The sequence below is a fragment of the Leopardus geoffroyi genome, chromosome B1 (genome assembly GCF_018350155.1).
Source record: "Leopardus geoffroyi isolate Oge1 chromosome B1, O.geoffroyi_Oge1_pat1.0, whole genome shotgun sequence".
Classification (NCBI taxonomy): Eukaryota; Metazoa; Chordata; class Mammalia; order Carnivora; family Felidae; genus Leopardus; species Leopardus geoffroyi.
The window spans coordinates 55,241,853-55,247,852 of NC_059327.1; the positions used below are offsets into that span (position 1 = coordinate 55,241,853).

The 6,000-nt window shown below is 42.4% G+C and overlaps 1 protein-coding gene across 1 annotated transcript in view; it reads right to left on the bottom strand.

The window, feature by feature from the left end:
• GALNTL6 (polypeptide N-acetylgalactosaminyltransferase like 6) overlaps nt 1-6,000 on the bottom strand; it is a 1,206,818-nt gene that overhangs the window by 2,910 nt on the left and 1,197,908 nt on the right. The gene's annotated exons all lie outside the window — the stretch shown is intronic.

Sequence of the window (6,000 nt, forward strand, 5' to 3'; positions counted from 1 at the left end):
CTCACGCTCAGTCTCCTGCCCCCTTCTGCCAGTTTTTAGCTACATGGGCCTAATGAAAAACTGAAATCAGTTTTTGAAAGAGCCTTCTTAAGCTGTTAAGTTCCTGAACATTCTATGTGACCTACTAAATTCTAATTCATTCTGTTCCCCGTACATGTACTTCTTTCTTCTCCTTACTTATCTGTGTTTCCTTCTATTGTTCCCTTTGTCAATAGCTCAAGTGGGGACCTTTATATGCTCACAGTTTCTCCCCCAAAGCACATATTTCTATGAAAGCTAAAAAAAAAAAAATGAGAAAAGAGAGGAGTAGAATGCGTTCCTATTCTCTTTCCTTTGCCAGCTTGTGTACTCAGTCGGGATGCAAAAGCCAATCCTGATTTTCTAAACAGTATTTGCTGAGCTATAAGGTGATCGTATTTCTCCCAATCTCAAATTGGAACACATTCTCTGACAGATACAGGTGTATGCATGAGGACAATCAGACAGGATATGCAAATTCAGCACAACCCTGAAAATCTGTTATTGTACTTCATGTTCAAATAAAAGTTGAAAAGTTGAATTCCCTAAATCCATCTATGGCTGAGAAGCTTCAGCAGTGAAATGAGAGGGTGGATCAGATTAATCTGTAAGGCCTCTCCTGGCCATAAAATTGAATGAACATTTTATTCCAAAGTTCACTGGTGACAGAGACAAATGCTGGGGCAGCAAACTAGAAACTATCAACAATACTGAGTTGATTGATAGATTGATCATTCTCTGGTTATAGACTGAGCTCTGTTCACCCTCGTCTTTGGAGTATCTGATAGGTCCTAGAGGCGAGGCTTCTGGAGGCCTTGCCAGCCTCTCCAGAGCCTGCTTCTTCCACTTTTGACCTTGGGGGCTGTGTACATTGCCATGCTTCTACTTCTTACCGAGCTTTTGGATTATGAAATGTCTCTGCTGATGGTTTTCTTGGCTGGAATTAAGTCAGTGGAATGAGTAATCGTTCGTCAATATGGTCTCTTGTTCTATGACAGCCCTTTGCACCCCTACCCTTCATCTCATGAGAAGAGATGGTCGTAACAGAATTGAATACAATGTGTTTCTTTGGAATAGACTTCTGAATGCTTTGGCAAGTCTGCTGTTCCAAAACCCCCTTCACGGGTGCTTTTAACCGGACTGCTCATTGTTCAGTCCTGACCGGGAAGCACAGCGTATGTTCTGGATGTTCAAAGTGCAATACAGCAAACTATGTCTCTGGTACCTCTCCCACCTTCCCTGCCCGCTTCCTCCCTTGTTTTTCCTGGGTTCCTTTTATATCTTTTCAAAAAATGTTTATTTATATTTATTTGTGAGAGAGAGAGAGGGAGGGAGGGAAGGAGACAGAGAATCGCAAGCAGGCTTCACGTTGTCTGCGCCAGAGCCTGATGTGGGGCTTGAACCCACAAACCATGAGATAGTGACCTGAGCTGAGATCAAGAGCTGGATGCTTAACCGACTAAGCCACTCAGGTGCCCCTCCTATTTTGTTTTTGCCTAGGAAAATTAGAGACCCTTGAGCAGGCAATGAAAAAGTTCACGTCCAGGGTTATGGAACTGCCCTTCATAATCAAATCAGGTCAGACTAAATATCCAGTTCTGGCCATTCAGCTCATGCTGTGAAAGGTGTAAATGGGCCTTTTCAGGTAGCTCATTGAAAGGGACACCTCTCCAGAGCAGGCCTGTGATCTGATTGGCATCTTTGTGACACTCGCAGGCCAGCATTAAATTTGATTAGATGTCACACTTCGACAGGGTTGGAACTTTGAAGGAATGAGTACGTTGTAGAAAGCATTCCATGTTGTGTTCAAGGTAGTAAAAGAACAAAGCACCAGAGATGCAAAGACAATAAAAGAAGTGTGTGCGTTCACAATGTTTGGAAAGATGATTCTGAGAATAAAACTCCCACATAGCAGAAGGCAACCTAGTACTGGCTATAGGGCTGGGATTTTGCTCTGCAGGGAATTTGGATCAAATTCCAGGCAGGCCACGTACTTGTGTGACCTTGGACAGTATTTAATTCTCACAACCCCAGGTTCCTCATCTGTAAAATATAGATAATACTATATCCTTTGCCAGTTCGTTGTAAGGATAAAACGAGTTAATATATGTAAAATTGCTCGCACAATGTCCTAAATGTAATAAGTGATTCCACTCCGCATCTTCCCTTAATTTATTTTTAGCCAGGGAGCATCCCCAATTCTAAAAATCAGAATGCACAAACCATCTGGCCCAAGACCAGCTATTCAAGAACAAATTGCATTTTCTGAAATCCTGGCAAAGTAGAAGTTGCAAAAATCAGCACCTTCCCCAACCAGTTATCCAAATTGTTATACCAGCACCTTCCAATTTAAACAAAAGGACTTATGGGGGTGCCTGGGTGGCTCGGTTGGTTAAGTGTCCGACTTCAGCTCGGGTCATGATCTCACTGTCCTTGAGTTCGAACTCCCTGTCAGGCTCTGTGCTGACAGCCTGCTTCAGATTCTGTATCTTCCTCTCTCTCTCTGCCCTTCCTCCTCCACTTGTGCTCTGTCTCTCCCTCTCTCAAAAATAAATAAACATAAAAAAATGTAAAAAAAAGGATTTATGGAACAAAGGTGATGCATGGCTCTGGAATGAGTCCTTCTTTGTAACTATGATCAGAGTTTGTACATGATTCATATGTTTCAGCCTTTTGTCTGAAATACAACACTGTTCAGGACAGCTTTCAAGAAGTATTTATTAAATATCTTTTGTTTTCTGGTATGTATTAGGAGATAGGCTTAGAAAGATAATCTCAGATGTATCTCCTGACCTAAGAAGTGGGGGAGACCAACAGGTAAACAAGAAATGTACGAAGTAAGAAAGTGCCAGAGAGATTGCAGATGAGGGAGAGTGAGACGTATTAGGGTATTTCAGACGTAGAGAAGAACTTGAGAACAGAGATGTGATAGCATGCGCATTTATGCATTCAATTTATTCAACAAAAATTTATTTGGGACCTACTATTATCAGGTACTATTTCAGGTGTCTAAGATGTATCAATGAACTTAGCAAGACAAAAATCCCTGCCCTCTTCGATCTTACATGCTAGAGGCAGGGTGGAGGTGAGTCACTGGCGGCACAGGCAGTAAACAATGAGTGTAACAGGTAAAACATACAGTCAGTGTGCAGACTGAAATAGGGCAGCAAAAGGACACCTCATCGAGAAGGTGACCTTCGTGTAACCTTGCAGAAGGTGAGGGAATTAGCCGTGCCAATATCTGGGGGAAGAGAGTTCCAGACAGAATAGTCAGTGCAAAGGTGCTAAGCAGGATTGCACCGTGGTGGGTTAGAGGAGCTGCGAGGGGGTGGGCAGAGTTGGGGGGGGCAGGGCGTAGGACGAGATGAGATCAGAGGTAATGAAGAGCTAGATTATGTGCTGGGGACCAGCAAGTGATTTGGTGAATTCCAGATGATTATATCCAAGAGATATCATGCAGAGACTGGGGTGCATTGCTAAGGCTTGTTTATTCATGCAAGTGTTTGCGGGGGGAGGGGTGTATGAAACCCACTGGAGGATTTAATACAGTGAGCCACAGGATCCATATTTTGGGGAGTAACAGAGAAGAGGGTGGAGTTGGGGTAGGGTGGCGCTGGACTCTGGATGAGACAATAGTGAGGCTACTGCAGTCATCCAGATTGAAGCCGGCAAAAGCAAAACCAAAAGCAACAGGGGTGAGTTGGAAGAGATGATCTATTTGAGAAGTAAATGTCTAGAACATTCTGATTAGTGGACTGTGGGCATTGAAGTGGGGGAAGAAGTGGATGACTGGAGGAAAAGCAATGCTGAGGCAAGAAATGTCGAAAAAGGAACAGGATCACCTGCGGGGAGAGGGGATAGTGATTTCGGTTTTAGGTATAACAAGTCGGAGGCAGCTATGAAGCATCCAGGTTGAGGCGTCCAATAAGCAGGTGGCTATCGACTGGACCTGAGGACTTTTCTGTGCACAGTGGGAAAAAACTGAGTTGATTCCTTCTACTGACTATTCATTTCTGGGTGACATACATCGAAAGAGAATGCTTTTGCAAGACAGAGCTCTTTCTCTCCGATGCCTTTGGTGTCTAATATGGATGTGGCTAGTTTTTAATCATAGTTTTATCCCTGACAGTAATCTTTGATGGTCACTTGTCAGTGAGTTAGGTTTTCCATCTACAAAGTGATTGGTGTGGAGGGGAGAGTAGAATGAGATACGAGATAAAAATATCTGCCTTCCCACCTCTTAGCGTGGTGGAGAGGAACAAGGTTGATAGATGAATGTCCTTTGTGTTCTGGAAGAAAGACAAATTAGGCAGCTTTTTCCTGCCTATTTTTACTGTTGGCCTCTGGGAGAAGGCAAATAATACGTTGATAGGCATAACAGGGACAAAGCAGTCTTATTGTCTATCCTTTTCCATTTTTTTCTTTGACAGTTAGAATTCCTCACAGGATGAGAAAATTGGTCTTCTTGCATCAGTGGCTAATTTGGTCAATCAGAAATAATGCTTCTTAATGTCCTGACCGAGCCCCTTGGTGTGTGCACGGAGATGTCACCAGCTACAGCAAACCTTCCACCCCTACTCCTTGCTCTTCTCACTGGATTTTCCGGGCTATAGGCAAGTGATATACATGAGCGTACCCTCAATTCTCCAGAGGAGCCAGAATTATTAAAAAAAAAAATCTAATCTGATTTGTTAGATAACTACTCTTCAAACCAATCAAAGCCTTCCTGGTCTCTTAGTTAAATTCTTAGCATGGCCGACAGGGTCTTGTAGAGTCCTGTCCAGGCCAGATGTCTGGTTCTATAGATCATCATTTTCCCTCACGTTCACACCTTTCAGCTGGCTTCTCTCTGTTTTCCCAAGAAAACCAAGATCTTGCCTCCCTCAGGGCCTTTGCATAAGCTGATACTATATCCAGGGTCTTTTTCTCTGCCACTTCCTTCACTTGCCTAATTCCTACTCATCTTTTAGGTCTCCATTTAAACGTTAGTTTGTAAGAGCAGGTTTGCCTACTTCTCTGACCTGGGTAGAGCCCCGTGTTTTGTGTTCTCATATTATCCTGTAACTTAATTAATTAATTTATTTTTGTCTGCCTCCCCACTAGACTGAAAGCTCCAAGAGTAGGGAAAACCCATCTGCTCCATATCTTGTTTCCATCTGTCCACAGCTCTTCATCTCCCCTCGGTAAACCTGGGAATCATATGAACGTAACAATAGCTGCTTTTTATTGAGTATGAATCTATGTATCTGGCAGTGCTGCGTATTCCACATAGGCTTTCTCATTTTATCTACCTTAGCCACATAAGCAATAAGAAATAGCGAATGTGGACAAACAGGAAGCTGGGCTCATTTGTTGTTTATTCAACAAATACTAATTAAGCACCGACTATATGCCAGCCAGTGTTTTAGGTACTATATGAAAGAAAGCAGAGAAACATCTCTGCTCTCATGGGATTTACATTCTAATATCTAGCCAGAGCTAAATAAATACAATGGTACAAAACTCTATAATATAGAAATACAACTAATTAGCCCATTTCTCCCATATGTAAACTTGTTTGGAGAGCTAAGATCAAATCAGAGGTAGTTTGTTGAACACATGGTTTGTAATAGTGAACACTAATTGAACTCCCAAATGCCATGCCCTAGGTACATTTAAATTTTATTTAATCATTACAACAGGCCTTTAAGATAGATATGATTATTATCCCCTTTTTATAGATGAGGAAACAAAAATGCATAGTAAGGAAGTTTCCCAAGATTCCGGAGCCAGGACCCACCCTGGAGCCAGAACTTAAATCTTCAATCTCACAGGACCTAGAGCCTCTGCTCTGGATCTCTAAGCTATGTTTCATCGCCCTTCTTGGCTGAGCCAACCAGCAATCCTCCACCTCTGCTCATGAGCAAATGTTATTTAAATACTAACTGAAATGTTTACAGTTCTTATTACCTAGATTCTTTTCTGTTAGTCCAAATATTGGCA